Genomic DNA, 10,528 nt, shown 5'->3' on the forward strand with positions numbered 1-10,528 from the left:
GCCAGCTTTAGCCCTCCTACCACTGCCATGAGGTGATGAGATTCAAACGACATGAAAAAAGTGGGAAATCAAGGGGTCCAAAGGAAATAGAGGTGGATTCTTCAGCCCTTACTCAGATGGCTCTATTGTGCCCGCTTCCCAACTGTCCAACCTACAACAGATACCTGAAAACAAGGTCAAAATTCACAAACCCCGCTGTGAGAAAGAAAAGGCTCTTTCTAAATTAATGTTGCTCATATCCAAGCACATCTGCTGGCGTGCTGTTGGCCTTTCACTGTCGTGGGATGACAGAGACACGCTCCCACCAGCAGATTTTAGCTAATGCTGCTTGGGACCACAGTCCCATCAAGCAGGTGATGCAGAGTTCATCATTGTCTTTTCCCCACAGCAACTCCATTGTGTCTGTGCTCAAGGTACACGAAAGAAAAAGACTGAGTGAGTCACAGTTCGCCCTGTTGCTCACCCACACAGCAGAGGCTGAGGAAATGGGGCATTTCCAGTTTCTCTCGAAAATAGCTTTTCATGGCAAACAGAATAACGATGGGAGTAATAGCCGCCTGATATGAGTATGCTGCTACAACAACCACCTTACAATTGCTTAACACTTCTGAAAGAGTTCAGGGTCAAGAGCTGTCTAATATACAAAAACCACCTGATGACTGCGAAAGACTTTATTGTTTTGTGTCTAAGTAGAGGAGCTATCAAATCTTTTTCAAGATTACAAGAAAAAAAAAAAAAAAAAACAATGAAAAGTGTCCAGGGAAACCCAAACAAACATTATCGCTGCTGTCTATTATTCAGTCCTTCAGGAAATCTAGATACCTAATCCTCAAAATGTTAAACAGCATGGCATTTTACTTACAGAGGTTATGAATGTCCCAGTCCAAATGGTCCAGTCTCTGAAGGATGTTATTTTCTTGGTTCAGAGACCGAGGATTAACTTCCAAGGAATCAAGTCTTCCCTCTCTTCGACCTTGCAGTAAGTGCACCAGATAACACACAAAACCTGCGTTCATGATTAACAGCGCAACTTTATGTGGTCTTTTCCAAGGTGCCATTGTAAGCTTAAAGAAAGTCAGTCTTCTGCTGCTGATTGGAGTTTGTCTGTGATTCTGGGTCTGCACTGAGTCTTCTTTCCAAATGCAGTTTCAAATTGCCTCTGCTTGACGGAGAGCTAAGACTGCTCAGATGAAGTAATTAGCAGAGTCTAATGAGTCACAGAACCGACGATGATAAGGTACAGCTTACAGCTGTTTTCACTTGCATGCTTGTGTGAATCTGTACAAGTTATCAATGTCAGAGAAAGCACGCAGCTCTCGCTAGCTTGTATAATGAGTCACGTGAAGTGAGCGAGCACCTGGGGTGATGCTGTAGGAAGCGCAGGGTTGATATCAGAAAGCCTGTCATGCAACAAAGCACATGTATGGACAAAGACAGTTGGAATAAACTGCAAGCCAATTCTATGTTTCCTGGTCATTCGCAGCTGGGGAATTGTGAATCTAACTAAACAAAAATGTGAAAATACATTAAAATGGATTTCCCATCTGTTTTTAAGCTGCCTGGAAGCAATTGCGACTGGTACAGGGCACTTCACAGCCCTCTCCCACACAGGCCAATCCGGCAGCTCACCACTACCAAAACCCCACCAGTTACGCCTAGTACACATATACAAATTTGAATTAGGACTCAAAACAATAAGTAGCCTATGGACCTCTCCTTTCCATAAAAATACCAAGCTGCTTCATGCTTGCTGTCCCAGTGTGGGTCATCTGCTGGCCACAGTCCCTCAGGGCTGTCCCTGCCCCGGCGTGTGTCCCCCATGGACCCTTCAGAAGCATCTCCTTCTAAGAGTGTGTCTCCTGCCCTAAGGGCTGATGCTCTTCCTTACCTTATGTATACCAGTTCATGGCCCCTTCCACCACAGGGCAGCCCTGCAGCCCCTGCTACAGAAACCCTAACAGTTATGCCAGGTACATATTGCTGTAAACATTACTTCAAATTCACATCACTAGTGTATAATCCTTTTTTTTTTCTCCTCTGTAAAAAACATCAAACTTTACCCTGATACATGTAAAAAGTGAAGAACCAAGACTACTGAAAAATAAATCAGTCATGTATGCCAAGATCCCTCTACTATGTTAAACGCTGATGCAAAAGGACGGGGGAGAGGGATTAAAAAAAAAAATGACTGAGATCCTTCCTCAAGCAATAACAGGTAGGATAGCTGGATCTACGGATCTCCTTGCTACTCACTTGCATGTCTTTGTCCTCGCAGGTCTTCTCAAGACCTGTGTATTGCAAATGCTCCTAGGCAGTGTGACTGTTCACCTGGCAAGTCCACCTACACAGAATCACGGAGTGGCTGAGGTTGGAAGGGACCTCTGGAGGTCACCTTGTCCGAACCCCCTGCCCAAGCAGGGCCACCTAGAACTGGTTACCCAGGACCGTGTCCAGATGGCTTTTGAGTATCTCCAAGGATGGGCACTACACGCCTCTCTGGGCAACTTGGGACAGTGAACAGTCACCCTCACAGTAAGTGTTCCCTTGAAGTTCAGATGCTGTCCGAGTCACAGGTGGGTTACTTCCTTGGGGTATGGGACAAACTGTGTGTCACTAAGAAGAGCATTTGGGGATTGTACAAGACTACTTACGGGATGCTTAGGAAAGGAACTAAAGGCAGGGAAAAAAAGGGAACAAGGTGGTTTGGGGAGGAACAAACATGGAATTATGATTGGCTGGTCAGTACGCTTGTCTGGCCATGCCCTGCACCTGATCTGTCCTACCTATTAAACTCTGTTTCTAGCGTATTGCTGGGGGAGGGACTCTATTCTGTGTGCATTTGTGTGCTTGGAGGTCTAAGTACCAGCAACTGGAGATCACAGGTCAGAGGGACAGTGTGCCTGTGGTGCCAGCAACTGGGGCGACCAGAGCGAGCGAAATCAAGTCTTGGCAACTGAACTGGTGACCTGGAGTTTATCACAAACTGATAGCTAAATCTCTCTTTCCTATCCAAAACCTACTTAAGGCTATAAAGCATAGGAGTATACATATGAGAAACAGGCAAGGATCATGCCGGCAAAATTGGAGACAGGCAATGTTTGTTTTCACTTTTACTCAGTCCCATCACTGTGCCAAGTTACTGCTCTGTTTAACACCTTCCTGGAACACAACCCTGTACTTTGCCCAGGATGGCCTCAGCCTTCAGAACCTCACCAAATGCAGTGGCAGCCTCAGCTTTATTTTAAGTGACAGCAATATCTGTTTGAGGTAGAGTTCCTAAGAAAATTGTATCTATAGAATGCGTATGTGTTCCTATTTATCCACCCTTCCCCTAGTAAGTCCCGATCCTGTTGGCCAAAGACAGTAGGCAACTCCACAGAGAGACTCTGCCATTTACCCACTCGCAGAAAGACTACAGCGTAAGTTTAAGCCTTACACACCAGTTAATTCAATGGCAGACAGACATCACAAACACCGTAACAGGGACAAAATGAAGTGCTGATGCCCTGTTAGACAGCTGAGAAACCAAACACTAGACATAAATCCAGAAGAAACTATATTTCTTTACGTGAGAATCCTTTAGCTGCTCACTGAAGCCCCTAGTTACAAAACACCCCAGGCCAAGGAAAGCTTGGACAACCTTCCTCATTCTGTAACTCCCATGGCCAATTTTTTTATATAGCAAAGAGTCAAAAGACTGACTTACCACGTGCACTGCCGGCTGAAGGGTGCAGAAGCTCCAGCAAAAGCTTGCAAACAGAAGGTGACAGTAGCTTCACAGAGCTCCCAACTCTGTATTGCTAGAGAGCCAAGCTGACTCCCCTCCACACATCTGACTCCCTTACCACCAAGTAGGGCTTCTGTCAGTAGCTTGCAGTCACCTTTGCTCTCAGCCTTCCTGACAGCCTCACCTGACCACACCTGAAAGTCTCCTCAGCTGCAGGCAGTTGGACAAATCAAGCCCATTACAGCACCAGGCTTCTGCTCTTGACAGGTCTGGGTTCTCTGCTAACACAGACTGCTTTGACCAGGGACCAGATGAGGGGCATCATCCCAAGCAGAGTCAGTTTGCAATAGCCAGGTTCAGGGATAATCTTGAGACAAGCTAACTTGATAGTTTTAAAGCAAGGAACATGAACCCTCTATTGCCAAAATCAACAAGTTGCTGTTATCAGAGTTTGCTGTTGGCCAAGACCAGTAAGCCCATGGTAAAGAAAAATCATGGGATACATCCACACCAGTAAATAAAACTTCATCAAGACACAGGGTCATTAATTTCCCAATTATTGCCAGTACTGTAATTGTTCATGTGTTCCTGCCTGCACCATCTAGGACTTTCCCATAGAATACCTGCCACAATTTGCAGAGTAGGACTTACCAGAGACTTTTCCCCAGGGGAATAACTCGAGCTTGGTGAGCACGTTCTGGTCAGCATGCGGGAGAGAGGAGCCAGATGTGCCAACAACAGTTGTGTCCTTGCACTTACACTTCCAAGGCCTGAGAACAATCCCTCAACTGGTTTTGCGTGGTAACATAGAGGTAACTCTGCAAGCAAAACACTGCGCTTCCTTCTGCTCAGTGATGCTGGCCAAGCCAGAAAATCAGATGCCCTATATTTCATCAATGATACAAAGGAATCATGAGAAAAATATGCAAGGGAATAGTTTGCTTTGGTTAGGTTTTTTACAGCTCCAGGAATACAGAACTTAAGATGTGCCAATAGGTCGTTTGATTCATACATATTAAAAAGCTGACCTTCAAATTGAAAGGAATAATGGTAATTAATCTGATTTTTTTTTCCTGATGCATAAAAAAAAGCATGCTCACCTGTGCTAAGATACTCCTGCTTCTTTTAGACTTTCAGAACCTTTTTTTTGGTGGTGGGTTTTTTTTTTTTTAGGGGGGGTGGGCAGGGAGAGAGGGGAGCAGGGAAGCAGAAATAAAAAGATGAATCCCAGCATCACATTAGGTTGGTTGGTTTAAAAAAAAAAATCATTTCAATTTTACTTTTTTCATGAACACTTACAAAGAGAAGACAAAAGTACTTTCACGAAACATACAAATTATGCTTTTGTCAAAATCTTATGGAAATCCAGGAAAGGGAAAAATAAAGGACCTCAGGACAGAAACAGGGCTAAAAAAGACAGAATGATACTCATCCTGGGAAAGAAAAAAACTAAGCTAGCACAAAGAGAGCAGATTTTATTGTGAAGTCCAGTAAACAGTATAACAGGAAATGAACAACTGCCATTAAATTAACTACAGTGCAAAATGTTAGGAAGAAAAGGTAAGGCAGTTCAGGATTTGCATGCCACCACACACAGCAAGGTAAGTCTGTTTGCTGTAAACTCTGCTCAGACCACGGCTGAAATATTGTGCTGATATTATCACACAGGCCCTTTTAGAGCCATAAAAACAAACACAAAAAAACCCCAGAACCGGAGGAAGCAAAGAGCACCTTGTACTGTACATGTTGTGGTTAAACAACAGCAAGTACTGTACTATGCACTGTAAATGCATAGGAATACCTTGATTAATAGTACAAGTGTAGTACAATAGTATTTAAATACTGTGTATCTTAAAATATTTATTTTTAAAATACTCAATATTTGGTTAAAAGTACCAACAAAATACTACTTTGCTAATAGGAACGTTTCCTGCATTGTTTGGGTATACTGGAGTGGACAGGAGAGAAGCGTGCCTACAAGAGCCGTACTATTCCACTCACTTTCAGGATCAAAGAATGATCTTTTACTGCTCTTATATCACAGCACAGGTACCGCTGTGACACACTGAAGAAAGGAGGGAGGGGACACGATTTCTAAGATGCAGAATTTCTGGGGGTTGCTGGTAAGCACACTCAGCACCCTCCACAGCTAACAAGGAAACACTGAGCAAGAGTCCCATACTAGCTGAAGTCGGTGGCATTTTTGTCAAACTCAAGAATTCTTACCCTCCATGGGAGAAACTAAGCATTGCCCAGGGCAGGCTCCTAGGAGGACACTGGTAGCCTTCCAGTACAAGGACGGACAGCGCATTGGAACTGGAGTAGAAAGAGATGGTCCATGCCCAAGATTTTGTTAACCTCTCTATTTCATATCCTGGGCTGCATAAAGAGCCCTATCGTATAAAGAACCCTATGGTATACTGGGCTGCATGAAAAGCATGGCCAGCAGGTCAAGGGAGGTGATTCTCCCCCGCTAACACTGCTCTCATGAGACCCGACCTGGAGTACCGCATCCAGCTCTGGGGTCCTTAGTATAAGACAGACATGGACCTGTTAGAGCGGGTCCAGAGGAGGGCCACGAAAAAGATCAGAGGGCCAGAACACCTCTCCTATGAGGAAAGGCTGAGAGAGTTGGGCTTGTTCAGCCTGGGGAAGAAAAGGCTCTGGGGAGACCTTCTTGCAGCCTTTCAATACTTAAAGGGGGCTGACAAGAAAGACGGAGAAAGGCTTTTTGCCAGGGCCTGTAGCGACAGGACAAGGGGCAACAGTTTTAAACTAGAAGAGACTAGGTTTAGATCAGACATAAGGAAAAAAAAAAGTTACGATGAGGATGGTGAGACACTGGAAGAGCTTGCGCAGAGAAGTAGATGCCCCATCCCTGGATGTGTTCAAGGTCAGGTTGGACAGGGCTTTGTGCAACCTGATCTAGTGAAAGATGTCCGCACCCATGGCAGGGGGGGTTGGACTAGGTGATCTTTGAAGGTCCCTTTGAATCCAAACCATTCTATGATTTCTCACAGGGCTTTTTTTCCCCTCTATGTAGAGGAAAATGTAGTGGCATAAGAAGATGAACAGAGTACAAATACAACCATGATAAACCTTGTCCCAAAAAGTTACATTCCTATTTTTCTAACTGTTCTGCAGAAGCCATTATTTTATCTCCTTCCTTTTTCCTTGTATGTCATACTTTCTTGTACTACACCAGGAAAGCTGAAGTATTAAAAAAACCCTATCATACATACATACACACAAAACATAAAACTTTGAAGTATTCAATGCCTTTTAAATCAGTTTTATCAGCCCAGAGGATAAATGTTGGCCAATAAAGTTACAGAAGAGGTGGAAAACCTAGAAAAGCATTTGCTCAGCAGTAGCTCTGACTACTGGCCGATTTAATTCTAATCAAGACTGTGGCAATACAGAGAGTAAACTAATGCACATGCATTGCTATATGTGTTTCTCAAACTGGGCACTCCATGCCCTGCTCCAAATCAGAATCCCAACAACAAAATCCCTGGGATCTGGATGAGATTCCCTAGTGACAATGAGAAAGGCGATTTCCACTTTCTAGTTTTTACCACCCCTCCCCCCCCATTAAAAAAAAAAAAACCAAAAACCCACAATCAAACAACCTTTGCCCATTAACATTAAACCACTCTCCAAAATCTTGGAAGATATTGGAATAAATCTTGTGATTTATTGTTGCTGATTTATACACAAGCCAAAATAGAAATGTGCATCAAAACAGGCCTAAGAAAGCACAAAGGAAAGCAAAAGTAGAGATTCACAGGAATGCAGAACTAGCTTCATTCAGAATTTTCTCCAAAAGGTCTCAGTTACTACAAAAATTTTGATGCTACTGCCTTTGTAAGCTTATTCAGGGAAGAACGGTGTTTAGGGTGAGTGAGTCCCAGGCTGTAACTAGTCATTAAAAGGATAGAAAGAAGCCATAGCAGCACACTGTCACTCTATTCTCAGCTCTGCCACCAGCTTTCCTTTGCCATTTCGTCAGTGTCCTTGACCTTCTGCCTCCATACCTCAAAAAGGCTGCAGTAACACTATCGTGAATTACTCGTGAGTTCTTACACTTTGAATTAATTTAAATATAGCAGTCCTCCAATCTCATTTCATATAATGCCTATCCATGCGTATCGCTTAGAGCAGAGGGAAAGGAAAAAAAACAGTAGGGAGAGAGAGGTAACTACAGAATAATTACTGCCAGCGTGAATGCTCTTCTCAGTCATTAACCATCTGCCCTCCAAGCAACTGAATAAAGTTTTAAGACTTTCCAAGTAAGTCAAGAAAGAAAAATTAAGAGGTAAGAATAAAGCAGCAGGCAGACAGGAAGGCTTAATTCTATGCAAGTCACCTGTTCCAACTTGGAGAGATACACTATGAACAGTGTAATTTAAGAGTTATCATAGTATCAGCATAAATATGCACATAATTAGCAGTAAGTCCAAACCAGAGTCCTAACTGCTTAGGATACACACAGTCTTTGAAAAAAACGTAAGGTCCAAATCCTTCTGTCCCCCCTTAGATGCAGATACTATTCCCACCCACACAAGCTGTTCCTAAAATGCAAGTATCCTCCAGTCCTACTTGCACGGGGATCTCAAAAAGCAAAGTGGGTTAAATCTTCTGCTTTTGCTATCTCCTTCTCCTTCCTCCACATCTACCTCCTTTCATACCAAAAAAATTACACTAGCAGTTACCTTCCCAATAAAGGATAAAGGCTGTGAATATTTCCCACACAAACTCAAAATATAGAGCTTTAATTTATATGAAGATGACCATTACCATTAGAACAATCTCTCATGATGTTCTCCTACTCCTTACAATTTCTCTTCACATTAGCCAAGATATACCAGTGCCCCAAGGTAGCGTATGAACCAAGTTAACTACATTAAGCAGAAGTGTCGCTTTTTCCTTTCAGGCTAGTTGAGTGCCGAAAGTGAGAAGTGATGTTTTAGTGACACCTATGCGCTGTTTCCTTTTTTCTTCCCAGTCCTAGGGAAATGCATATACTTTCCATCAGATTGTCCAAAGTTGGGTGGGGCGTGTATACGTATGTATCTATGTCTATGTGCAGATATATACACATACACACATATATCTAACACGACTACCAGTATGATTGCTTTCACCAACTCTTCAGCCCTTATTGGTCCTTAATCATCTGTCTCCTAAGTGTGCGCACACACTCACACAGCCGTGCAAGTAATTCATCTGGTCCATAAACGGATGCTGCCAAGGGTCTACTTTCTCACAAGACTCTCTAGAGCAGGCTGAAGGTGGGCTATAGATTAGATCATTAGACTATGTGCTGGGAAAGGATGAAAACAGGTTCCCTTTCAGCCAGAGATGCTACCAGTACTGAAAATTATTATGCCACTGTACCTAAATTTGTCGATGCACAGGTTGGGGCCTGACCTGAAAACCCCTTTCTGGACAGCCTTCTGGCTGTGTGCAGGCAAGGAACAGAGACCAGAAATGGCAAAGCCTGAGCAGGAGACAGGCTGCAAAAAGTAGAGGCTCCCAGCGTGCTTAAAGACCATTGCCGCTTTCTGCTCTACCAGTGACCTCTTGTGGGGAGGGTGGAAAACCACAGCCCCCTCTTTCCTGCTTCATACCACTTTGAGCAACACCCTGCACACATTTAAAGGGCCTTCAGTACTTTGCACATTGCAGATTGACTGAGAAACCATTGTAAGCTGAGAAACTAGGGACAGGATAAGAAGGAAGGTCCTCTCATTGATAAATTAGTAGGGATAAAAATCATTGATGAAACTGAATTATTTTTCTACTCTGAACTGTATTACAAAATAAGTGACTTTTTTTTTTACATTCAAGAGCCCTAAAGAAATTGCTTTGGAAGGATAAATAATGAGAAATCACACTGTAGTTTCTACAAGGTAGGAAGCAGAAGTGCTATGTAAGGCAAAGTATTGTGGAAAACAAAACTTGCAGCAGCTGAGCACTAATGCGATACTCCGCTTTACCAGTATTCCTATCCGATGTGGAGCAGGCTGCTTAAAGCAAACTTTTCATGGGTATTCATCACCTGCATGTTCTCCGCCTAATGGTTGTCTGAATTAAGATCCTGCAGGACTGGTCTGTGGTGCAACTGAAGCCACTGGAAAAGCTGTGCTTTGAATGGGAAAAAAACAAAAAATAAAAATCACAGCCTTATGGTAAGCATTCCCAGAACTGGCACCCAACATTACAGCATTACCTTTGACAGTTTTCTCTGCCTCAGCTTGCCATCTGAGAATGGAAACTGCTTGTTAGCCATGCAGGACTATCATGTGTATCTGTCTACTCTACATGCACTTGTTCAGAAATACTACCATTTTCACAGCAGGATGTGAATAACATGCAATAAATCAAGATTCGGGCTACACATATTAAATGAGCACTAATGAGGCTACTTATTTATAGTTAGGGTCTTATGGAAAAAAGCTTGCACTCAAAAATCATAAAAGGATCCAATTATTAACAATATGCACTTCACTTCCAGTTTGTCCTAGCTTTTGAATGTTTGAATTGGCAGATTTCTTTTAAAACAACTGAACTTATGTTATCAAAAGAAAAACAAACAATCATGAGAGCCAAACTTAATACATAGTAGGCGGGATCAAAAAAGCCTATTATCACAAGAGCCTACCTCTTCCTAACACAGTAAACATTAGGAGCAGTAGGTTTTATGTGGAAGATCAAAATGTGGAAGCTGTTGAAATTTAAGAAACACTTTGCCCAGGAGTTTCACAGTAGTTTGGCCACAATGCAGAAATAGTAAGA

The sequence above is a fragment of the Gavia stellata genome, chromosome 4 (genome assembly GCF_030936135.1).
Source record: "Gavia stellata isolate bGavSte3 chromosome 4, bGavSte3.hap2, whole genome shotgun sequence".
NCBI lineage: Eukaryota > Metazoa > Chordata > Aves > Gaviiformes > Gaviidae > Gavia > Gavia stellata.